Source organism: Sebastes umbrosus, chromosome 11, assembly GCF_015220745.1.
Source record: "Sebastes umbrosus isolate fSebUmb1 chromosome 11, fSebUmb1.pri, whole genome shotgun sequence".
NCBI lineage: Eukaryota > Metazoa > Chordata > Actinopteri > Perciformes > Sebastidae > Sebastes > Sebastes umbrosus.
In genome coordinates, this window is record NC_051279.1 from 11,567,699 (window position 1) to 11,593,320 (window position 25,622).

At 42.0% G+C, this 25,622-nt stretch overlaps 1 protein-coding gene across 1 annotated transcript in view; it reads left to right on the top strand.

Moving 5' to 3' along the window:
• Positions 1–2,679: 2,679 nt before the first annotated feature.
• Positions 2,680–25,622, top strand: part of LOC119497354 (polycomb protein SCMH1) — an 81,118-nt gene continuing 58,175 nt past the window's right edge. The window contains exons 1-2 of the mRNA XM_037785426.1: positions 2,680–2,793; positions 3,094–3,183. The gene's annotated coding sequence lies outside the window, so the exon portion shown is untranslated. The remainder of the gene's footprint in view (positions 2,794–3,093; positions 3,184–25,622) is intronic.

Genomic DNA, 25,622 nt, shown 5'->3' on the forward strand with positions numbered 1-25,622 from the left:
TCATTTGACCCCCAACGCACACATTGGACACACACTGTCACATAAACAGAACCTCACAGCGTAAAATATGGAGCATAATATAGCATGCAAAGTGAATAAGGAGTGCTGCACTGGATTCATGAGTCTTCTGTGTAGCATTTCACTTGATTTATCACCTGAAGAGCCAATCTCTCCTGTAATGACTAACCAGGAAATGTCTTTTTTTTAATATTAACGTCATAAAACTAAGACTGGCTTATAGAGGTCCGGATATCATTATACTTCAACAATACATTTCTCCTTGACAGCTACAATCCCCCCCGAAGAAGACGTGCTATCACCCAACTAGAGAAGTCTCTAAGTGCTGTGTGCGCAAGACTTTCAGTGTCTGTAGCAGTTCAAGTAAACTTTCATTACAGTTGACTCATATTTAAGGCACGTTGTCAACATAAGCAGGTTAACCTACAGTATGTTTACCGTAAAGGACAACCTGTGACTGCATTTACTCTTAAAGCATTTAGTAAATATAACTGACTGCTTTTCTAATTTCCTTCAACATCATTCATATTCAGCAGCACCTGCACAAATTAAAGATGAAATCAGAACTATATTTAGGAACAAGGCGTTTTCTTTTGCAGCTAAAAATAACTTGGTCAGCACTTTTTTTTTAACGCTGGTAAATTATTATATTTACATGAACATGATTTTTTATGCAATGGGCAGTGTGTATAATGGTGGTGTACACTAACTGCAAACTGCAGCAAATTGCACTGTATTATAGGTAAAATAACTAAATAATTACTTGCTTTACAACAAAGGCCATCATTTATCAATATATAGATTTGTAAAGTTACCCATAAGATGAGCAATTATTATGTCCAATAATTGACTTAAAGGTGCAAATATTTAGTCTCTGTATGTGCAAGTTTACCATAATACAGTATATTAGTGGGGGTTTGCAAGTGTTGCTTATCAATGACAGACAGTCACTGGAGATTTGGACTGCAACGATAAAATGCTTATTTTCATTATCGATTAATCTGTTGATCACTTTCTAAATTAATCAATGAATCATTTGGCCTATGAAATACAGAAAATAAAGAAAAAATCATAATCACCTGAAGCCCAATGTGACTAATTGAAATTACTTGTTTTATTTATTATTTAACAGTCCAAAACTCAAAGATATTATTCAGTTTATCATCCTCTAAATAAAGAAAAGCAGCACATTCTCACATTTGAGAAGCTGAAACCATTTTCGTTTGAAAAATCAAAAATTTCTGCCGATCAACTAATTGATTAATTGACTAATTGTTTCAGCTCTTTTGCATATTTCAAGCTGTTAAAGGGACTGTTTATAACTTTTTACACGTATAAATCACCCGGGTCGGTTTCCCATGGGCGCTTGCGTGTGGCTACGCTGTTCAGACCGCTCTTCTGCTCCTCTGCCTGCATGCTTGCCTTCACTCACACAACGCGTGCGTTCTCGCTCCACCTCACGTGCATGTGCGCTCACTACACACTGCAGAAGAGTTAGTTTAGCTCTGAGAATATCTAGTGCAGGGGTGCACACACTTTTTCAGCATGCGAGCTACTTATAAAATGACCAAGTCAAAATGATCTACCTACTATAAAAATGCAAAACATATATTTATTTATAAATATATTGAGTATTCTTTATATGTACAATATATGTTGGTGTACCTTGCATAACTGCATGAACCCATATTGTACAATATAACTCTGTACATTTTTTGTCATTACCTTACTCTGATGACTTGCACTGAATGGAATCAGCCAGGGATGCATAGTCCGGACAGTAGCTGCTGATAGCCAGCCTCAAGCACACTTCCAAATGATCATCAGTCAAGGTGGAACGGTATTTGGACTTAATAATCTTCATGTGGGAAAAGGCTGACTCGCATAAATAAGTGGAGCCGAATAATGCAGTCAAGGAGGTAGCACATTTCCTCATGTTGGGGTACTTTTCCTCTGTGAGTAAGTTCCAGAACTGTCCATGAGCCCTGGACTTAAGCTGAATGTCAGCTTGTAGTGTCAAAATCTCATCCTCCACTCCAGATGAGTTCAGGTGAAACAGTGTTGCAATTTTTGATGCAAGTGAATCAGCCTCAGCATCTTCCCGAAAAGGGTAGCACATGAATGTAGTGACTGGCTCCAGTAAAACAAAGTCTTGAAAGCGTCTGTCAAACTCTGACAGACAGTTCTCAATCTGCTCTGATAAGCTGACGTCTATATTTTAATTTTTTTTAATTTTTTAATTTTTTTTTTTTTTTTTTTTTAATGCCATGCGATCTACCCACACTACCTTTGCGATCGACCGGTAGATCGCGATCGACGTATTGGGCACCCCTGATCTAGTGAATGTACAGTGGATGTTTGTGCAGAAATAAATGCTGCAGCTCCTCCAGACCAACAGATGTTTCCCGTGTCTGGTGAAGTGACGGGGCTCCGCAGCGAGAAACGTTATCGTCTCCGACCGGGTGCCGGTGTCTCTCTCCGGCCGCGGTCAGGAGGCGAAAACGTTTCTCTTTCGTTGACTTAACGACCACAGGTGTCGCTGTTAACAAGCATTTTCTGAAAGTTACAAACAGTCCCTTTAAAACAGGCAGGTTTTGGATATAATGCAAACTGCCTCTAAAAACAGAAGAAGAAGAAGAAGAAGAAGAAGAAGAAGACACGTGCATTTGGCTGGGGATTCTCCAAATCCCAGGTTCCCTGAACTACCCACCATGTGCTCTGTTTGCTTACCAAAACCTCCTGTGCAATGAAGTTTCCTTGATATTTGTTGGACAGGTAAGAAACTCTAGTGTGTAGCACCAAGTCACCTGAAGCCTAAAGTCTCAAATGTAGTCAACTGAGACTGAACATTTGTATATGAACCCTCAAGTTATCTCTGTAGTTTCCAACAACTGCTGCAAGATGTTGAGAAAAAAAAAAACATTTTGTTAATCACGCCCTTAAGCATTAGAGTCCGATTTAAAATGCCTCGATTTAAGCATTTTTTCTTTAATCTACAAGGCCTCCTAAGTGTTTGTGCACTGTGGAAATGACTGTTTATAGCCCCAGGATTTGTGTCTCATATTTCTCCCTCAGGTCAGAGCTGGAATGGGCCGAAAGTGCCTCCATGAACTTCATCTTAATGGAACTCAAAAATGGCTTAAAGCAGCAGGAGCTGGTCTCCAGGTGAGTTTAACCTGTTAATGAAGAATCTTATGGCAGACTCAACATAGATGTGTCCCTGCTTTGTTCACTTAAAGGACCAGTGTGTAACATTTCGTGGGGATCTATTAGCGGAAATGGAATATAATATTCAGAACTGTTTTTATTAGTGTATAATCACCTGAATCTAATGGTGCCCTTCAAATGGGGTCGGGTTTGCCGTGTTCACTAGGAGAGCCCATATGAACGCCCCCCTCATGTGATATTCACGACCTCGTAAGTGGAAAGTTTCGGAAAGCCAGAAATGGCGGAGGCCTTGGAAGTGAATTTTATATTTACAAATATACTGTAATTTTAGTTATATATTGTTTTTCTTTGTAATTTTATAATATATCTGAGGAAAATGTTGATATTCCCGATGGCTTCATCTTTTTCCTCTGTCATTATGCCTTTGCATTTCCTGCATGATGTCACCCACTTGCTAGCCTGCTAAATTGTTATCCTCTGTGGCTTTTAGACGGCAACAGTAACGTTAATATTGCCGTTGCTTAGCAGCGATGTGCTCACGACTTAACCACTTGAAAGCCAAGCATATTGTGCACACGTCTTCCCATGTTGTAAACATAAGCTCACAAGTTTCATTTGAAGGAAGGCTAAGAATCGTTGTGTTTTCGTTAGCTTAGAATGAGCCCTTTATATCTACGTAGGGAGCGGTTCCTCTTCACGGAGTCCACCATGTTGCTCCGCCATGTTTCTGCAGTAGCCCAGAACGGACAAATCAAACACTGGCTCTAGAGAGAGCCTTTTGCTTATTTTACGTTACCTGAAGGCCACCGTAGTTCTCCGACTGGCTTGTGAAACTGCGGTAACGTGAACCTGTTGCTCCTAAAGTAGTGTTATTATGGTAAGGATGGCCTCTGAACCAGGCGAGTAGCATTACCACGGTTTTGCACTCGGTGGCTCACATTATCGCAGTCTTTGAAATGGAGGAGTGAGTGGAGGGGTACTCAGGTGGTTGCAATCTGCAACCACACAACTAAATGCCAGGAAATCCTACACACTGTACCTTTAAGTATGTACAGTATATATTTCACTTTGCTATCACAAGCTAAAACAACAGTATGAGGCGCTTTGCAAGCATATTGTTGTAATTTTTCAAGCAAAATTGCCAACAAATCATTGGTTCCAGCTTCTTGATTGTGAGGATTTGTTGCCTTTCTTTGTCCCATGACAATACACTGAATATCTTTGGGTTTTTTGACTGCTTGTCAGACAAAACAAAATAATTGTTAGTTGCAGCCCTAGTTTACAGTATGAGTGTATTCATCAGTGTGTGCCCACTTGTGTGCTAGTATGCATTGTGCTGATGGCATCCGTGTCCCTCCCTCTCTATCTTCCTCTCCCTCCGTCTACTGTATGTGAATGTGTCATGAAGGAGACGTTGGGGCCCTGCCTGCTGATTTATTCATGATATGACTTTTAATATCATTTACTGGGACATGAGAGTCTGCATCTCAAACAGGCCTGCAGGCACCTGTGTGTGTGTGTGTGTGTGTGTGACAGAGAAAGAAAGACTGCACTTAGACATGCACATACATGTGCGTGTGTGTTATTGTGCATCCATGTAGGTGTGTGTGTGAATTGGCACATACTTTGGGCGAGGATTTCTTTTCTTTTCATCGGGGAAGAAATCGAGACAAATTGTGTTTGTGGCAACGTGTGTTTGGGCCGGGGAAGAAGGTGGACCTCGTGATGATTGCCTATATCAGAGTTGTGATTGAGTTATCGGACAACAGTAGGAAGTCACATTGTGTAATGGGCAGTAGCCAGCAATGGGGGCCGATACCAATCTGTTAAGCAGCATAGGGTGTAGAAAGGAATGTAGGAGGAGGTGTCTAGTTTCTGTGGTGGGTGACTGTTTTGTTCGCCAACGTGCGTGCTTGCTTCTGTGTGTGCGCTTCAATTAGATTTATTGCTATGTATTTGTCGGTACACGTCTGACAGTTGACACTGAACACTGCCAAGGCGGCTAATGTAAAATTAGTTTTGCTTACCGTATGTTGAAATCCAGTTTCATTCTTACTAGATGGAATTTAACAGCCACAAAGACATATTCCATATATATATTTTTTTGTCAATTAGCTCCATATGTGCAGAGGTTTTTTTGTCTGTCTAACCATACCTATTAGTGACTATAATTAAATGATGAGGAATAGGTGGGTGGATGGAACAGGAGGCAGACAGAGAAGGGGGCGGCTGGAAAGCGTGATTTAATTTGGTTATGATCTAATTTGCTTTGATTAAAAATGTATGCAAATCCCTCTTAGCATAAGGGATCAGTGAGGAGAGGCGACACCTCTCTTGCTCTTCATCTCTCTCTCTCTCTCTTTTTCACTCCCGCTGTCACCCCCTCCTCCTCTACTTTCCTCTCCTCCCTCTGTCTGTGGCCACTAAAGTGAGATGTGTGAACTGGAGAGCGCAGTGTGTACACGTGTGCATGTGTTGTGTTCTTTTGTAAAGCGACGAGAGGAGCCCACTCACATTGGGGTGTTATTGCACCTCATATCTATTGGCTGAGTACCTGCTAGCTCTGGGTGTGAGGTGCTTTTGTGTGTGTGTGTTTTTTGTATGTGTGTGTGTGTGTGTGTTTGTTTGGCCTGACCCCGTCTGCCAGTGAGCCCTGTGTGTGTAGGAGTGACTTTGCCAAGCCACCCTTGTCTCCTTGGTTGATCCTCCCCACAGCCCGACACTGAAGGTCACACTGCTGAACACTATCTCCTCTTTCCAGTTTGCTTCAACTTGCCTCATTTCTTGTTGATCTTTCTTTCTTACCGTCTTTCTCTTGTTCTTAGACTCACAACTTCACCCTCCATCTCTGTCCAGTCTGTCCACTGTGCTTCCGGCCACTGACAACCTTCAGCCTCACACACAGTGTGCATGTGCAACTGAATGTTTTTCTACGTGTGTGTGTGTTTTTACCTGCTACTCTCTCCATTTTGTGATTCTATTGTATCTGTATAAGGAGCAGGCCATCTAGGTAACTGCATCTATTTGCATGGGGGCTCGGTGTATTCACGCCACTCTCAATTTCTTCCCGTCTCTGCACTCTCTCTCAACCTGTCACCACCACTGCCTCTCCAAGTTTACTGTAATGAACTCTGGTTTGCCTCTGTGCTCCCCTCTCTTCTCTCTCTCTCTCTTCTCTCTGTTGCTCGCCTGACTCCAGCCAGCCAGGCAGCCAGCCAATCAGACGTTTAATCAGACATCCAGGCAGCCAGCGTACCTTTCAGTCCTCCTGTGAGTCAGTTAGCCTGACAGCTGTCATGTCGGGAGGGTGACTAGTTAGTTGGTCAGCATCACTAAGCCGGTGTGAGTCAACTAGGTAGGCAACAAACGTTACAATTGTTGGCTCAGTTACACTTAGGGTTACCAGATCCCAACAAACCAAATGTGGGACAAAGAGTATGTTTGTGTGAGACCATGTGGGACACCAAGATTACCAAGTCTAAGAGGGAGTCTACAATTTTGATATAATGTCTATTTAACTTAAATAATAAACATTTCTATTCTGCCCCTTATCTTGTAACATCTCTATGCTTCGCCCGAATGCATCCATATAGATCGGCACATCTCCTTTTGAGACGTTTCTTGTGAGACTCACATGAACTGTGTCGCTTCATGTCGCATTCCCTACTGCGTGAAATTGAATAGTAACTGGCAAATTTCACAAAAAAACTCTGAGAATCGCCTTCCACCGGCTTATAAATACTGATAAGTAGTTTCACAGTCTTTGTTGTAGCTGCTCTTCCTTTTCTTCGTGGTAGTTTCCATCATATTCCGCCTAAATCTGCATAGCTTGTGACTTTGCGTTGACTCGCAATTTTCTCTGTTATAGCAAAGACGGTGAAGCGTTAACCTGCACTTCACTTGACCCACGTTTGCGCAGTTTGACAGCAAACGCGGCCCCGTGATGACAGCCTTCCCAGCTTTCTTCAAAGCCATTGGATAAAAGCCATTTTTAAAAAAAAGCGTCTGTCCTGCAGTGGTTTGACTTTTGAAAACTACAGCCAATGAAAATGTGGGACATCGTCTAAATATGTGGGACAAGGGATAAAATGCTGTGCAGTCCCTCGTAAAGTGGGACACCTGGTCGTCCTAGGCGCAATTGTCATTACTAGTTTCAGCCCGACGCAGTTGTCATTTTCACGCCCAGCACCCACGTTGTGTAGGTAGTACTTGCGCCCATCTGTTCGTAATGCATCTCCGGAGGATTACATGCACTTGCGCTCTAGATAGTTTAAACAGTGCCCTTAGATTTAGACATCACAACTAAGCAGACCAAGTTGGACCAAGGGCATTTCAGTCTTGGCCAATCGTTGTTGGCCGTTGGGAGATGAAATACTACAGTGTGTGGTGTTTAAAGATTTTGGGGAAAAAATGTAGGAAGAAAACTGTGAAATAATGTGGTCTTTCGCAAGGGAGAGGGTATTATTTTATGATTCAAGTAAGAGTTTCAGTGCAGAGCCACAGCTTACCTGACGTTCATCTCTCTCCTCCAACTCTCTCTGCAGAGTTTCACAATTTTACATTTTCCTCCATTTTTTTCTTGCCTTTTGCTTGCAAATCCCTGCATACATTTGTGAGACAAACAGGTTTTTTTTTAAAGGATTTCTGTTTTGGTACAGGAACACATCAGAATTCAGTCTCACAGTAATTCTGGGGTTGACTATCTATGCAACTACCTCCTTTATTTGATAGTTGACAGTGTGCAGATTGACAGGAAACGAAGGAAAAGAAGAGAGGGGTAACCAGGATAATATGCAACTCTAAAAGTGTATTCGCAATTTCCCCCCCTCATCTCTGTAAGATAACGAGGCTGATTCATAAAGCCCCAGGATACGAGCACATTTTTCATTCAATTCAAAACATTTTCTACATGCGTGGACGCGTCTTCGCATATTCGCGCCTAATTGCATCTTCCCATTAGGGATGCCACGGTACCGGAAATTTTGTAGTTGATACCAATACCAGTGAAATGCCACGATTCTCGATACCCAATTCGATACCACTGTAAAAAACAAAAACAAAACAATAAATCCCATATACTTCAACATACACTCCTTTTTTACCGTTTTTATTATTAATCCCCCATGGTCCGACACAAGTTTCTCACCAAAACCTAAAGTTTACAAGATTATATTTGAACACAACTTGATGACGTTGTAACTTACCTTCACCCACTAGTCATTTCTACTGAATAGAGCTTGAATGCATCACAATGTACTCAATGCAACCTTTGTTAACGTTAGATGTTAGCTCTGTTATTTAACCAAGCAGGACTGCGCTGCCCACCGGCTGCTAACCGCTAAAGTTACTGGTTCTCCTCCTGCCGATTTCAGCACCGATTTGTTGTTCACAATGTAGCATTATCAGGGAAATTTTCTATCGTCCCCGGGATGGCGTGACGCCATTAGTCTCGGGCCCTGACCCGCGGTACTGTAGAAAAACGAGGACCGTCAAGTATCAGTTTTCGTTCACATTTCGTATCAGATTTTCAACTTGCATGGACGTGTCCTCACTAAGATTAGGCATATTGGCGCCTAATCGCCTCTTACCTTTGACTTTGTATGCAAACGTGCTGCCTCTCAAAATGGCTTTTACATTCATGTCTGAACACAGAGCAAGTCCACCTGTGGTTCACTGTGTTCTATTCTTCATTTACTTCAATATGTGCTTCCTTCTGACTGTCAAGACTAAAAATGTGTTTATATTGATGGACGTGGCTACGTGGGTGTCTAGTCTTTGTAAGTTTCAATAATCTAAAAATGGTTTTCCCGTTCTAAGCTGGACAGCTGATCAGTCAATCAAGCCAGCCAGTTTTTTGTCAGTCTGAAAGCCAGCAAATCAGTCAGTTTGTTCACTGAGTCAGTTGGTCAGTCAGTCAGTAACTCAGCCATTCATCCATCCAGTCAGTCAGTCAGCCTGTGTCTGCTCTCTTACATAAGCTGGGCGACAGATGCTGAATCATGAGCTGCCCGCTGGAATGCTCCCTCTACCCAGAGGCTGCCAGGAGGGAAGACAACACACACACACACACACACACACACACACACGGCCAGATTTTCCCCTCACACACACACACACGCACAAACTGCATGCATTCATGCAAACACTGTGCACACACCGGCATGCATGTACAAACGCACACGCACTGCATGTCATGCACTATTTCACATGAGACTCACTCCTCATGAACTCCAGAGGGGAGAGAGACGGAAGAAGAAGAGAGACAGGGTGGGTGACAGAGAGAGAGATTGAGTGTGAGACAAGAAGACAGAGAGAGAGACACAGAGAGAGAGAGAGGGAGAGAGAGAGAGAGAGAGGCTTGCAGATAGACTGACAGAGAGTTCAAGAGAAAGAGAGAAGAAAGGAGAGTGAGATCTTCCCTCAGCTGTCTGTGAGGGTTTTGATGTGGTTTAAAGGGTTTTTCATGTTACGCAACTTTGAAGACGAAGCGTTTGATGTTTAGTTTGCTAGTTTGTTAGCTATTGGATTAATCTCTCTACCTTCTACCTCTCTTTCGCTGCAATTTATCTGATTAGTGCTAAGGGGCTTGCGTCACCCTCCTTTTTTTTTGCCTTTTGTCTAGAGCAATACTCAGAAGGGTGTTTTTCAGCGTCTCTTCAGAAACTTGGCACCTATCATCTATTTATGGGAGAAGCAATTGAAACTGGAATAACGGCCCTATTTGCCTGCCTGTCTAGCCTTTCAAAAAACACGACTGAAATGCTGATGGAACAATGACAACTATTTCTCCCTTATTTTTCCCCCTCTCTCATCTCCCACTTTCTCTCACTACCTCTTCCAATCTCGCCTCTCCACGTCCCCTCAGCATGGGTGATTCATTTGTCTCCAACACAATATAGCACAACATGGGCTCGCCACCGTCCATATTGCCACAATGCTTATTTGTCGAACGCCGGGGATTTCATAAATGTATTTCCACATACTCTCCTTGCAGCGTTTTTCCTTCTCTGCCCTTCGTCTTTCCCCCCTCGTTCACTTATTCCCTTTCCTCTCCAGCAGCAACGCACACTTTCCCAGTTTCTCTCTCTCTCTCTCTTTTCCATCCCTCTCTCTTTCCCTCTCTCATCAGACGAATGTAAGAATAGAATAGGGGAAGCCCTCTCACCTCTCCCTGCACACTGGCTAATTAGCATATTCATGAGGACCATAAATTATACATGAGATCCGGAGGGGAAACAGAGGCAGAAGAATGAGACACAGACACACATTCTCTCTCACACACACACATTTACACATGCACTCCCATATGCAGGTATGCTCACACTCACACACACATAAACACACACATAGCCTCACTTTCTCTTGCTCTCGCACCCTCCCTCAATCACACAACACAGACGGAGAGATACAGACAGGTAATTGGTGAGAAAGAGTGTGTGCTACGGTGCATTGGCAGTGTGCAGGGCAGACAGACAGCGTACATAATATTGAAAGGGAGAAGTAGAAGTCAATGCACACACAGGCACAATGCTTAGGTTAGCTCTATTTTTTTTTTCTCCACACTCAAAGGTAAGAGGTTTCAGGGCACTTTGAGACGCTAAGTAAGGTTAATGCAGCGAGGGTTAATGCTAAAAGGAAACCGTAGAATGGAGAGCATCAGATTAAGACGGATTTGGAGGTCACAGGTTTACTTTATAATGGGAGTAGACCGATTAATCAGCGCCAATAGGACGTTTTACAAATTATCGTCAAACTGGGCTCCGATAGTGGCCAATGGCTGCGCACACAAAGAGGCTACGTACATAAAGTCAAGGTAGAGGGTAAGAAGAAAAAGTGATCTTTCGAATATATAACGCAACACTGTCCCCGATACAAGACAGGCAGACAGGGAGGAAAATAAATCCTTCAACTGTTACTTTAATTTACCAATTTGTTGTTCTCCCTTCCAAATAATCCAGCTATGTAACTATCCATTCATGAAATGAAATCGCACACTTAAGGATCCTCCTTACCCCGGGAATATGGACAAACATTAATGGTTTGTGAGAGTGGCATTTAACGATGTAACGGGAAGCGCAACAGGAGTAATCCTGGCCCGTCATACGCCACAGAACAGCGAATTGCACATTGTAAATAAATTAGGACTGTCAAAGTTAAGGCGATAATAATTTGTTTTAACGCCACTAATTTCTTTAAATGCATTAACGCAACTTGCAATTTTAGGTTGTAGCGGGCTCAGTTTAAAAGCTACAATGAAGAAAACCTAAGAAATCCATCGGTACCAATCTTGTTATAGTAGCTTGTCGCGAAGGAGGATAAAGAACGCTCCAAATTTAGGCTAAATTTTGACGAGGAAAAACTGGCATGGCCATTTTCAAAGGGTTCCCTTGACCTCTGACCTCAATATGAATGTAAATGGGTTCTATGGGTACCCACGAGTCTCCCCTTTACAGACATGCCCACTTTATGATAATCACATGCAGTTTGGGGCAAGTCATAGTCAAGTCCAATAATAAATATATACATATATTTGCATAAAGCAAGCATATTTGCCCACTCCCATGTTGATAAGTGTATTAAATACTTGACTTATCTCCCTTTAAGGTAAATTTTGAACAGATAATAAATGTACGATTAATTATGGATAATCATGCGATTAATTACAATTAAATATTTTAATCGATTGACAGCCCTAAAATAAATAGAACATATTCCTCTTACTATTGATTAAATTCAAAGTGACGAAAAACTGATTTATTAAATATGGTGTATGCAAAAATAGCCGACTAGACTGCTGCAGAAGTAAAGAGGATATCGGCCAATTAATCGGCTGTCAGCTTTTTCCTGCTCGTTATTATATCGGCCTTTAAAAATCCAGTATCAGTCCACATCTACTTTATAACCAACAAAAGGGAAACTGAAAGGTGAGAAGGTCCCTGAGATTATTCTGAAATGTGACATCCATGTTAGAGGAAAGAATGTCAGTTTGAACAGCTTGAAAGTAATTAGAAATCGGTAGTAGTAGTAGGTAGTTTCCTTTTGATCGAGCAAGAGCATAGAAGTTATATGCACCATCATTCAAACCATACCATATTTGTTTTAAATCCAATTAATGTGTTTTTCTCTCTTACGTGATGGATCTCCCAATTTGAAGCCAGACTCTGACTCAGCATGCTGACGGATGACTAGACGTCTTTCTCCACATATATCATATTTACATATGGTTCAAAATAAATGCAGTCAGATGAAAGCTGACAGGAGGCTGGAATACCTCCAAGATTTGTGCTGTTTTGGATGAAAAGGGTCTTCTTCAGTCTTGAGAATAAAGCTTCTCTACGGCAGCTAGTGCTGTGTATTGACAAGAATCAGATGATACGATACATATCGTGATATCAAGATACAGGGGTTACGATTCAATATATTGCGATATATTGCGATACTGTAAGCAAGGCGATATGTTGCGGGGGTTTTTTTGTCTAATTTTAGGAAAACTAAAAGTTTAAATTTATCACAGTCCTTGTAGTATTCAAAATCATAGCACTACTTTGAGAGGGCACATACATTGTGATGGCGCATCTCTTTGCAAAAGAAATAAACTACTGACTTAATCTTTGCATGTAAACTATTAATTAAAAATCTGTACTTTGTTTTTGAGAATTGATACATTACCACAAAATACAATATCACGATACTTGATATTTTTGATATTCCCGCAAAAAATTGTCGGATTGTACAGAAGTCTATGAGAAAATGACCCTACTTCTCGCCTGATTTATTACCTCAGTAAACATTGTAAACATGAGTTTATGGTCTCAATCACTAGTTTTAAGTCTTCTTCAATACAGCATGATGTTCATTTAGTAAATTATGGTCCCATTTAGAGTCAAATAGACCATGAAGCAGGGTATGCTTTAGGGCGTGGCTACCATGTGATTGACAGGTTGCTACCACGGTGTTGTCCGGTCTGGAAGTTGTCCGTGTTTTTGTCTTAAAACTTTAATCCTTTCACAGTGTGTTTTCAGGTCATGAAAGTTAATTATAACCTTTTTGGTCGCCTAAAAATGTCTTATCTAGTGTTCGGTTGTACTTACCTCCACCCTCTCGTGTCACTTCTTGTTGATAAAAACCAAGATGACGACGGCCAACATGCCAAACTCAAGGCTTCAAAAGGGTACTCCACAAACCAATGGGTGACGTCACGGTGACTACGTCCACTTCTTATATACAGTCTATGCTTCATACACGCAGCATGTTAACATAAGTATATTTAGGGGCCCAAGTTCCACATATCAATTAAAACTAAACAGGCACAATTTACATATTACATTTCCACTCTCCCATACCTCTTAGAAATAAACTATTTTTGATGGCAAAGTGACTACATCGAATTTTAGATTCAAATACACAACATCAAGAAGATATTTATTCAAACACAAAATGGCAAGCGGCTCTACACATACCGGCTGTTAATTGCTTGCTATCTGCATTTAAAAGCCTTGGACTTGCCTCGATACCTTTTCTTCAATAAAACAGATTTGTAACATATTTGAATTGTATATTTGTCACCTCATTTACACTTATTAGAAGAACTGCAAACAGATGACAGTGTGTTGAATAACATACTGCAGATTTCTGCCCACCTATATGACAATCATAATTCCACTTCATTTGCATTAAGAAAAATGTGCTTTTTAAGGCTCGGGAGCTGAGTAGATGAGATTAGAGCAAGATGTGCTGTTATTAGATAATGCTGTAGATCCATATGTCAGGCATGTCTGCATGATAGAAGTCCTGTTGTGACGATGCGGGTATGGAGAAGTAAAGCCTGAAGTGGAGGCAATTGATTTCAGAGAGTTGCTGCTATACATTACATTACGGTATGTGATGTTACAGCTAAAAGGTTCCCCCTCTGGCTTGCATAATGCTCTGTCACCGTTCTAGCCTGCGGATAGGCGGCAGGGATCCTGCCATACATGCTTAAGTGCTTACGACAATTAGCTGATTCTGGGTGGTTTGGATCTAATTGAAACACAAGGGAGTGAGAGTGATTGAGAGATTTGCCTCTCCAGTGTAGATGGAATATTCATGAACATGTTGCCAGGACTTATCGTGTTCAACCAAGTCCTTCAGTGTTCGCCTGCAGAGAGAATCTGCTTTCTTTCATCCATCCGTTTCCTGGATATAGAAACAGAGGCCGAAGATGAATTTTCTCATATGTCGTTATTGTGAGTTTGTGTGTATGAGAGCTTGAATGTGATGTTTAATTTTCAATGCACGTGTGTTTGTCTGTAGTGTGTGTGTCGCTGCATGTAACATGGCTCCATTGGTGTGTGTACCTGTTGTTCACCCTTGTATATCAAAGTAAGTGTTGACTAATGCACACCTGGTGGACAGGCACCTAAGAAAAATGAAATCATGTGAAGGAAAAGGTTGAATTCACGCACACTGACAGCACTTATTCCGTTATATGTTATCCCTATATTCTAAATTGCATTATTACACAGCTTTGTTGAATACTCCATTCTGATTGGTCAATTACATTGACATTATTCTATGGTCTGTTTTTTCTTCAAAGCAGACCGCTGCTGTGTATAACAGACTGTTGCTTTGGACGCAGTTCTGATGTCGGACTCTAGAGGACCATTTTTGCGTCAAATGATTGATTTCTAAGTAGCCGTGTAATAAACGGGATAATGCACAGCGAGCGGGTTATCGCCCTATTAGGGTTTATTTCACAACAATGATCGGCTTGCTGTACATTATTCATTACTTATTTTATGTCTTAGATTCTCATTTGTTTTTTTACTTGTGTGATTTTATTTTATACATATTTATTTAGCTTTGTTGGCGGGAGCTTGAGACCCAGGGGTTTTCATTGACAACAACTGCTTCTGTAATTGTTATGCATTTGACATAAATAACTTGAAACACTGAGACACAACATTTCAGTCACGGACCTTCGTCAGGCGTCATATTCACAATGTGAAACAACACAACATTACGCTAAAGCCACAGGCTGTAACAGCCAATCAAAAGAGGGGAGCAAATCTCAAACACCTGAGACAATTAGCACGTCAGTAACTGAGATTTTTTTCTCTTGGTAACCAATGTGTATTTAAAAGGGTCAGGAATTTTGATTGGTTGTCACAAACTGTGGCTTTAGCCTACAGATGTTTTGTTTGTTTCGCATTGTGAAGGTCCATAACTAAAAAAAACTGCAGGTTTTTGTTCACTCTCATATACAAAATTGGCTTGCACACACCTCTGTACATCCTAATTTAGATGATTTCATATTTTTAGTTGAACAATTTCATGCTCTTCTATGGGTTGAGCAAAGTCTCGGACCCTTTCAAAAGCATATGGGATGCCATCAAGAGTGAAGTGTCATATAGCTAAAAACAAGGCTCTTCTAGCTGAAAAATGTACATTTGGTAAACATGCATTCTTGAGTTGTGCAAATGCACGCAAGAATGAAAACACGCACAAAGTAAAGGAAATGCACTCCAAACCTGCTGCAAATACTAGAGCACATTCAAGAGTTAAAGTACAAACACTGATAGAAATGCACTCCAGTTGCATTAAGGCTGTGAAATTAATCAAATTACAATTACGATTTTGGCTTCTATCAATTATGAAAACAAAATAATCAACATAGAATGATTATTGTGCCGCATTCAACCAATGTGTTTATGATAAAGTTCTTTACTAGAGCACAACATTCTTCATAGATCTAGCCTCTTAATGCACCAGATTGATGCATTTAACTTTAACATGGGGGTTACAAAATGTTCTTTCTAAATACACGTTTCCAAAGTCAACGAGTAATTGTGTTAAATAATCGACAAATAATTGACGAAAATAATCGTGATAATGACTTTTGCCTTAATCAAGCAGCCCTAGTTAGCATTACTAACATTACCTTCAGTCAAGTGAGTGTTTTGATATTTCTGTTTTTTGGAGCATATTGCCTTTGTCCTCAGGGAGCACTGTCGTTTTCACCCAAAAGCAGTTCTGCTCTTTTTCATGAATACGAATACCTAATTTCAAATGTGTGTGAGTGTGCTGCGCTGTCTGTCTGCCTGCAAAACGTGTGCACGCCTGACTACACGTGTGTGTGTGTGTGTGTGTGTGTGTGTGTGTGTGTGTGTGTGTATGTGTGTGTGCTCCTTCGGCGCGGGTGGCGGGAGGTAATATCAGATTACGGATGTAAATTGGCAGAGTGGCTCTCTCTCATTATCACTAATAAGACTATGGCCTCACTCTCTGTGCCCTCTCTCCCTCGCTCTGTGGTCGGTTAGATGAGAGAGAGATGAGCTGATAGAGAGAGAAGAGGGCCGCTGCAACCCTGTTCCTGAAAGCAAACCATTTCAGCATGCACACACTGATTCAACACACACACGCTCACACATTACACACTGATAGCAAACCAGGGATCCAGACTAACTTTTTCCACGAGGAGCACAAAAATGGTCCCAATCTGAAGCTCTCAAATCATTCTTATCTTATGTATAAAAACAGAAATCCTCTCTAAACCGAAGGCTCTTTCTTTCCGTCTTTCCTTTTATCGCTCTTTATCCCGCATGTAGACATACACCCGCTCACTGTCACTGTTTTTCTCCCCGTCTTTTGTCTCATACACAATTACACATGTACGCACCACCACCATTCTTCACACATCAGTCCAAGGACATTACACTAAAACAAGACAGAGATTTATTTATAGTCACGGAAAAATTTCTGAGGCAGAACTAACGCTTAACATGCAAACTAACACTCAATTACTCTCACTGCTTATTGTCACAAATGCACTGTAGTTCATAATCTAAGCAGCGAATCTCTTTATTATATATGTATTTCTCCGAAGATATGCATTAAGATTGACGACGCCAGAAAGACTCGCGAGCGATTCTAATGGTTGCTGTAGAGTCACAATCAATCATGTAGCTTATTGGATATATGGAGCAGTTCAGCGATATCACCGTAAGTCATTTGAACATATGTGGGCATGCTTGTTTGGGAAAATACAAAACACTGGTGTGTGTGTGTGTGTGTGTGTGTGTGTGTGTGTGTGTGTGTGTGTGTGTGTGTGTGTGTGTGCAGACAAACACAATTTCCTGTATTTGTGGACACATAAACATAATTATCCCAGCACAAAGATAGACGCTAATATTTTTAAGCACTGGCCGCACGGGCCACCAAGCCCCTGAATTCGGTGCCCAAAGCACATTTTTGGTTGTTGTGTTAACAATTTAACACAATTTAACACAACTTAACACAGACTACCTTAACTGTGACATTAACAGGACGAAAAATATATTTTTATTTTACCTTGAAAACTCAAGTTCTTTGTTGTCTCTTAGTGCACCCACTACAAAAGATACAGTCTATCTGTTCCGCATAAAACAAAACACAATTCAATTGATAAGGAAATAAATGATTTTATTTTTACGTAAATATTTGCTTTGATTTGATTGGCACTAGTAGTTTTAATTATGTATTATAAGCTGCTTAGAGCTGGTGTTAGGAAGTTAAATGTGTCATAATTCCCTCTTATCTATTTTATATTGCTGTGAAAACATCTCCTTTAGACTTTGATAAGTTTCTCGACCAAAATCAACATTTTACAAGATTACATTTGAGCACATCATGATGACGCCATAATTTACCTTCACCCCATAGTCATTTTTACTGAATAGAGCTTATATATATAATAATGTAACTCAATGGAACCTCTGTTAACAGCTGTTAGCTCCATTATTTGCTTGCGGCCAGTTAGGAGAATAGAAAAACAATAGAAAACAAATGCAATCAAACTAATTTTGGCACTGACGCTCATTCGCATCACATTCGGTATACAGTCTATGGTCAGGACACGTACACCGTAATCTCACTGAGACGCGCAGTCTCAAGCTTCGGTTATACTTTCCGCAGAGACGGTTGCACAGACATGAGCTGACATGGAATCGTGACGAGGAAACGTTTGAGTCTTTTATACTCAATGCAGGTTTCTCCTCACAGCAAACAGACATTCTCAAAGTTCCTGAAAGTTCTCCATTTTCGCCGCTCATCCACGTCCGTGTAGTTAAAAAAATGTGGATGTGCGCGGACAGGTGAAAACGCGCTGCACGCTTCATTCTCAAGAGAGACCTGATAAAACTTGATGGCCACAGAGTAACTTTTTGTGGCTACAGGCCATCGGGCCATGGTTAATGTCGAACCCTGCTGCACATAAACGATGCAAAAATGTGCACAAAATTGTTTCATCAAGTATTGATAACATTATTCCAACCACACACACAGCACCAACACACTCAATGAATGCAATAATCTCTCTCTGTCTCTCCTTTCCTCTCTGTCTTCATCTCTCCATGGACCGCATTCGTTCAGTAATTACATTTCCGCCATTATTCTCGGCTGACATTTCTGTACAGTTAATCATTTCCATTTTGCCATCATGCACAGGTCAAAGTGTGAGGGTAAGTATGAGAGAGAGAGAGAGAGAGAGAGAGAGAGGGAAACAACCTAAAAAGATAAAAATACATGTGAATCATGTATGCCTAGCAGGATGTCTGCTGTGAGCACCCACTTGACTACGTGTCTGTATTTGTGTTTGTGCATTAGCTGCATATTTGCATGTATTACCATCTTGGAAATGTATAATTAATATGTCCGTGCATTGCTGCATATGTACTTAACATGCATTTGTTTGTCCCTACACACTTTATACGTCATGGCCCTGTTCAGACCTGGTATTAACATGCATTCTGAGTGATCAGATCACAAGTGGACAGCTCTAAGTACAGAGGCCTATGTCCTCGGAAGTACGTAGGCTACTCATTCACGTGCCAACGGTGTTTTTTAATGACAACAGGCAAACAACAGCAGAATAGAAGAGGAAGAGAAAGAGAGAAGTACAACAAAAGAACAACAATAACACGCAAAATGGATTCCGGTGGCTGGAGCACACAAGAAACACGCTGTCTGATTTCCATTTGGCCCGAATCCAACGTAACCTTGATGATTCATATTGCAACCGGTCGATATATGAGGAGATTTCGGAGAGGTTGAAGGGAAATAGTTATAGTCGAGCTTGGCAGCAATGCCAACGTAAAATAAATTGTCATGAACACGCCAAGGGATAAACCGGCCTGTATTGTTTTGATTTATTTTCCCGCTTCTTCTTCCGCTTCTTTTCTTCGTCTCTTTCCGACCGATCGGATCACAAGTGGTCACTCGAGACGCATGTGGAGACACATTCTAATGCCAGGTGTGAACAGATGTACCTACAGCTGTCCGCTTGTGATCCGATCACTCAGGACGCATGTTAATACGAGGTCTGAACAGGGTCTTTGACACAATATACGACCAGAGTAATAACGTGTAAAGTGATGATGTGCAGCCACCCACTCTCACCAGGAGGGTCACAACCCTTGGCCTTGGATGCACCCTCGCATACTGCTTGTGTTTGTGCATGTGTGTGTGTGTGTGTTTCAAGCCAATCTGGCTGGCGTCTGCTCACTCCTCTATCCACTGCAGGCCGTCTGCCGTCTTTTATTTCTGCTTTAATGACCTATAAAGGGACTGTTACTTTTTAAATAAACCATAAAGCAAGGGTCATAAAAGGGGAGTGCAGTGTTGGGCACAGGCCAAGCTCTGAGAGAAGTGTGTGTGTGTGTCTCAGTGTGTATATATATACGCTGGAGTGTGCACATGCGAGTGTGTGTTTGCATATGTTACCAATGTACAGCAAGCTGAACCCGCCGCCAAGGAGATATCACAGTCTGAGAGAGCTCTGGTCGGTAAAATGATAAGCCTACACAAGTGGTGACCTTGCTTCACATAGAGATGAGTGGGTGGGTGAGGAGCAGGTCCAAGGCTAGAGTCCTTTTTTTTTTTTTTTCCAAGCCACTGTCTTGGAGCCGCTGTAGTGGGTGTAGAAAGAAGCGAGCCCGGGGCGGCTTCAGTAGCTCTTCGTACAATGAATAAAACCCCTTTGCAGCAACTTATATCACGGAGGACTCTTTTATATTCCCACGACCGACAGAGGAAGCTTATGAAAGCGCTTAGAGATGCTGAGAAGTGGTTGAGGCAGGTTCAACCAAGCACTACTGACAGTAATATATGGGTCTTAATAGGTGCATGGTGGTGATATCTGCAGGAGGTGTAATTTCAGTAATGCTTGTGACAGAAAGAAAGAAAAAAAAGTTTAGGAAACAGTAAAGTGCCTGTCTCAGAAGAAAGGTCTTTGCACCATGCATATTTACGTCTTAGTTAGAGGAATGTGTGGGTGCAAGTCATCGCTCCCTGTCTCTCTCCTCTACCCCCCTCGTTATGCGCTGCGATTCTAAAGCCAAACATAAAAAACGGGGGAAAAAAAATAATTGCCCGTTTTAGCAGAGTGTAACGTCGAAAAATGTGTGTCGCTCATGCAGAGCTTCAAACGGGCTCGGCGAGGAACAGAGAGCAAATCTTAGCACGCCGCGTTTAGGACATCAAACGGGCCGCAATCAACCGCTTCGCAGAGAGGAGGAGGAGGGACAGGAGGGGTTTGGAGGTGGCGGCGGCGGCGGCGGCGGGGGGCTCATTTCCTTTGACGTTCATGCACTTCTTCTTCCATAAGAAGAAGTTTAGCTACTTCCAGCATCTATCAAGAGAGAGAGGCACCGACTGTGAGACGAGGTATTGGGTGATACAGACATGTGGAAGTGGAACAAAAGCTTGCAAGAGGTTATGTAGGAGGTTGTGTGGGTTATGCAGACAGGTACAGAAGGATGGGCAATGCAGGGTGGCTGAGTGAAATCCCCGGCTTTTTAAAATATTTCCCCGAGATGTCATCATCTGTTTGTGGTCTTTTCGTAATTAGGAGGCAATCTTATTTTCCATGCAACTGACAAAATAGACCGATGTAGATTTTACTTGCAAACATATCTTGTTGCAGCGCTCACGAGGAGCCGTTTGGTGGGAAAACTTCTGGTGTTGATTCAGAATAGATGAAGGGCTGGCAGAAATATAAATTGAACAGACTGTTTTTATAAATCTTTAAACATCAAGGATTCAAATGTTGCCTTAAAAGTTATTTTCATTTTGATTAATCTACCAATCATCTTTTGGATGAATCAGTTTGTCAATGAAATGTCACAAAATGGTGAAAAAGGGCCATCGCAACTTAAAGTGGCATCCTCAATTGCTTTTTTGTCAGACTTACAGTCCAAGACTTTAAAGATACTCGATTTACAATGATGAAAATGAGAAAAAAGCAGCAAGTCTTAACTTAATTCTTTGAGGTGCTGGACCCTTGGGTTGGGTGATATGTTAAAATTGTCCAACCACCCAACGTCAGACAAACAACCAGCGACCACCGTTACATTCATGCAGGTGTGGGCATAACCCCCCACTGCGGTAGTTTCAGCTGCGAGATCAGCGGCGAAGCATCGTAAAACACACACTTCATTCAGAACCTAAATAAAACTCACCAAACCATCTTGGTTAGTCTTTTCAGCAATCGCCAACTCTGGTTTGGTTGAAATAAACCTTTAATTCACAGTTAGATGTAAAACTATGCCGGCTTTACACTTTGTTTTCCCCCGCTGTCTGTCTCTCTGCCCGCAGAGCAGCAGATGAGCGGCTCTTGTTCTTCAGAGGCGGACCATTAAATTATCAAAAAAAAAATGACAAACATCGCTGACAAAATCGCTCAAAAAAACAACCCGTGATGTACTCAGCCAATTGCCAATAGCCGATGTATTCATCCAATCGCCCATCCCTACTGGGCATTTTTAGCTACACGCTAGCGGTGTGCCTCTATGGTTGAGAATATCGGTCTGTCAGTCAGTCATGCTACTAACTGGTTAGGGATTTCATTCGTCACATAATTTGGTACCAATACTTTGGTTTATGATCAAATACCGTATCTGCAAAACCCACCATCCTCAGCTTTACTTTGTGTGTTTAGTGCTAATTAGACTTGATATAGAAAGACTAGACTGAAGTGTCACAAAATAGAAAAAAATAAAACAATTTTGAGAACTCAAAGTGGCATCCTTGGACTCACAGTCAAAGACACATCATTCTAAAGATGGATATTCAATTTAGAAAGCTGTAAACCAGAGATAAACAGGAAATCCTCACATTTAAAACATTGAAACCAGTGAGTGTTTAGCATTTTTACTTTTTCTTACTTAATTTTCTGTTGTTCAGTCGATTAAACAACTAATCACTTCAGCACGACTTGTCCCAGCACACCGGCTAGTACCTTATTGTATCCAGGACATATGTATGTAATTTGCACCATTATGGTTTGTACCATTAGAGACTCTTAATGCAGCTCAAGTGACAAATTTGTAGTTTGAAGGGATGCATTGACATTTTAAAATACCGTTTTCGTCAACGCTTGTCAAAAAATGTTTCACATTTTGGCCTTCACAATCACACACAAAACACACTATTAGCGCGGGACTTGTGGGAAATATTAACAATGCGAACATTATTTACAGAAACTGCAGAACAGATGTCTCTCCCTCAAAGTGACAAATATCTGCTGACAAAAAAAATCATTTAAAATGTCAAAGTATTCCTTTTAATATCTTTGAAATGTACCTATTCCAAAGATTTGCCCTTCTATGGGCACTGCTACAGTGACAAGCTATTTGTTGCAAGCTGTTCTTTAAAAATGCAGACAAAACAAGCAGGGAGAAACATTTCCCCTGGATGCTTACTTCAGTGTAACAGTCTTTTATTTCATAAACCTGCAGTAGATCGACAGGCTGACAAGCTGCAATAAAGTGTTCTTTGATCCGTCTCGCACTCAAAGCTGCACTCCGCTCATTCCAGTCTTCAACTTAACTTGTAACTTTTACATTACAAAGATCCTTGCCTCCAATCACCTCTTCAAACACGTCATCTCCCCGCGAGTCGCGCTGTATTTCTCCTGTCCTTGCCTCACCTCGCCTTTTCTTTCGTCTGCCAAGTCGCTTTGTGCCTTTTCTTTCTTAATGTTAATTCACCTGTGATCTTTCACTGCTCTCCCTCTCTCCCCGCTCTGTCTTCTCTCTCTTTTTTTTCCCCCCCTTTCTTTTCTCACATCTCTCCTGCACTTCTTTTGTCCTTGATTACCTAGTAGTGAGCTCCTGGCTGTGTCTCCCTGCCACTGGGTAATGGACTATTTGCATGCAAATGGCAGTGCCTGGAAAGATTAGACAGGGTGGAGTGGATGGTGGAGGAAGCAAGGGAGGAGGAGGAGGAGAATGAGGAAGGCAAGGAGACAGACAGACTTTATTGAAGGAGGTGGAAAAGAAGCTCAAAACCAGATGAAAGGCAGGGATGAGTGCGTTCTGCTTTTTATCGTTTTGGCTGTCTGGAGGTCTAGATGATTGTCTTCGTTAAGACGCCATTATTGACAGTTTCTTCTATGTGTGTGCGTGCATGTGCATCTCACTGCAGCCGTGTGTGTGTTTGTGTATGCGAGTGTACGCGATGCTCAAAAAGACTGAGAAAAAGAAAAAGTTTGAAGGCCTGTGCCTCAGTATTTGCATGTTTATGTGCGCCTAACTAGCTTAGCTCCGAACTTGGGGAAGATAGGGCACTGCGGCATCTCTATTTCTGAAAAATTAAAGCTGGAGACCAAAGGTTTTTTGTCTGGAGAGAGAAGCCCAGGCCTCGCCGCCTCCTCCCCCCCTCCTCCGACTCCTCCAAATAAATAAGAATTTTTGATTACAGTAATCAGGGCCATTAATAATGCAGACGCTGTGATGATGCAGAGGAGATGAAAGATGGCTCTTCTCAACCTTTCTGTGTTAGGAGCGAGGGGAGATAGCTGCTAGCTAGCCGCACACACACATTTTGCACATGCACGTACACGCGCGTGTGCAAACACTCACCCCACAAGTATTCAGCATCAGTGGAGACATGAGACCCAAAACACAACCTTAAAGAGATATAAAAGTTTTAGGGCTATTTTCATTCCGACTCCCAATTATATTTGGTAGAACGACTAGTTTTACTGCTCAGAACAAGGGTTACGTTTAGGTCATTTTGAGAGTTGTCGATAGACATTATAGATATAAGACGCCACAGCATGTCGCCTCTTTATTTATGTTATTTCACAGACAGGATCGGCGGAGTCGTGAATTGGATTTGTAGCATCTTTAGCACTCTTTGAATGCTCCCCCTCGCACCTACCTCGCTCTCACACAATCAGAACATATTACATACCTCACCTTCCTCACACACACTCAGCCACACACACACACTCCTCACACCGTGTGTGTACCTCTCCCTCCCTGAGGGTGAGTTGGCAGCGGGCCAGCGGTGGGGAGAGAATGCATAAAGAGCTATTGTGGCTGTTGTCGTTAATCAGGCCCGTATGCTTTCTGACAGCAGCGTGCGAGGAAGGGAGACTGTCTCTCCTATAGCCTCTCCATACACTCGCTCTCCTCCATTAGCTTACACCAGCCAGACAGACAGTCTCCAGTTACAAAATGCTAAAGCGTAATGGCACACAATATCGAAAGGGAAGAAGGAGGCAGAGGGAGGGCGAGACGTGGGAGAGAGGCGTATAACACCGGGGTGGCATAAACTGGATGCCCCGGCACCCCCCACCGGCGTCCTGAACCGTGATAAATGAGGGGTTAAACATGGAGCAGTTTGTGTGTGTGTGATCCATCGTGAGTATGCACTTCTGCCGGGCACATGGACGTATTTACATCTGGAAGCGTGCACGGACCATGCATATGTGGTTATATGTGTGTGTGTGTGTGTGTGTGTTCATCACAGATCCACAGAGACCATGTCAAAGACTGCGTCTCCTACAGGTGTAAGCCCCGAACATCTGGCTGGCACATTTCAAACGCTCAGAAAGGCAGAAGGGGTGGGGCGAAGCCACAGTGGAGGGCTGTACCACAGTCATTAAACAGCAGAGGGTTTGGGGGGGGGGAGACCAGGACTGCACCACTACGGCATACACCTGCTCCTTGCACGTCTGTCTGCCCACAAAACCAGTATTTCTTCCACGATGTGTTCACGCAGCGCGGTGGCCACCCATCGAAAAAACGACAAGGCTAAAAAAGCAGACATCTGGAGCCAATCAAGACCGCGGCGGTTCATCAGCAGCGAAAGGGGAATACCAGTTTACAGATTTAGATGCATTATTTTCATGGCAAAATCCAGTCATTGATGATGAAACAACAACTCGTTTTTTAAAGCTAGAAATCAGAAAACTGTGATGTTGCATCAGTATTGATCTCCTGGGGGACTTCTGATGTTTGACTAATTAGATTCACTCAAAAAAGAGCAAGCGGTGATTTGAACTTGTTGTCTCGTTATATGCCTGGTCTGACAAGGCGTTGAACGTATTTTATTTGGAACCCTTAAAAGCTGGTTACATGCTCCTTCAGACATGGTGCTTGGACAGTCTGGGAAAAAAGGGAAAAGACACTTTT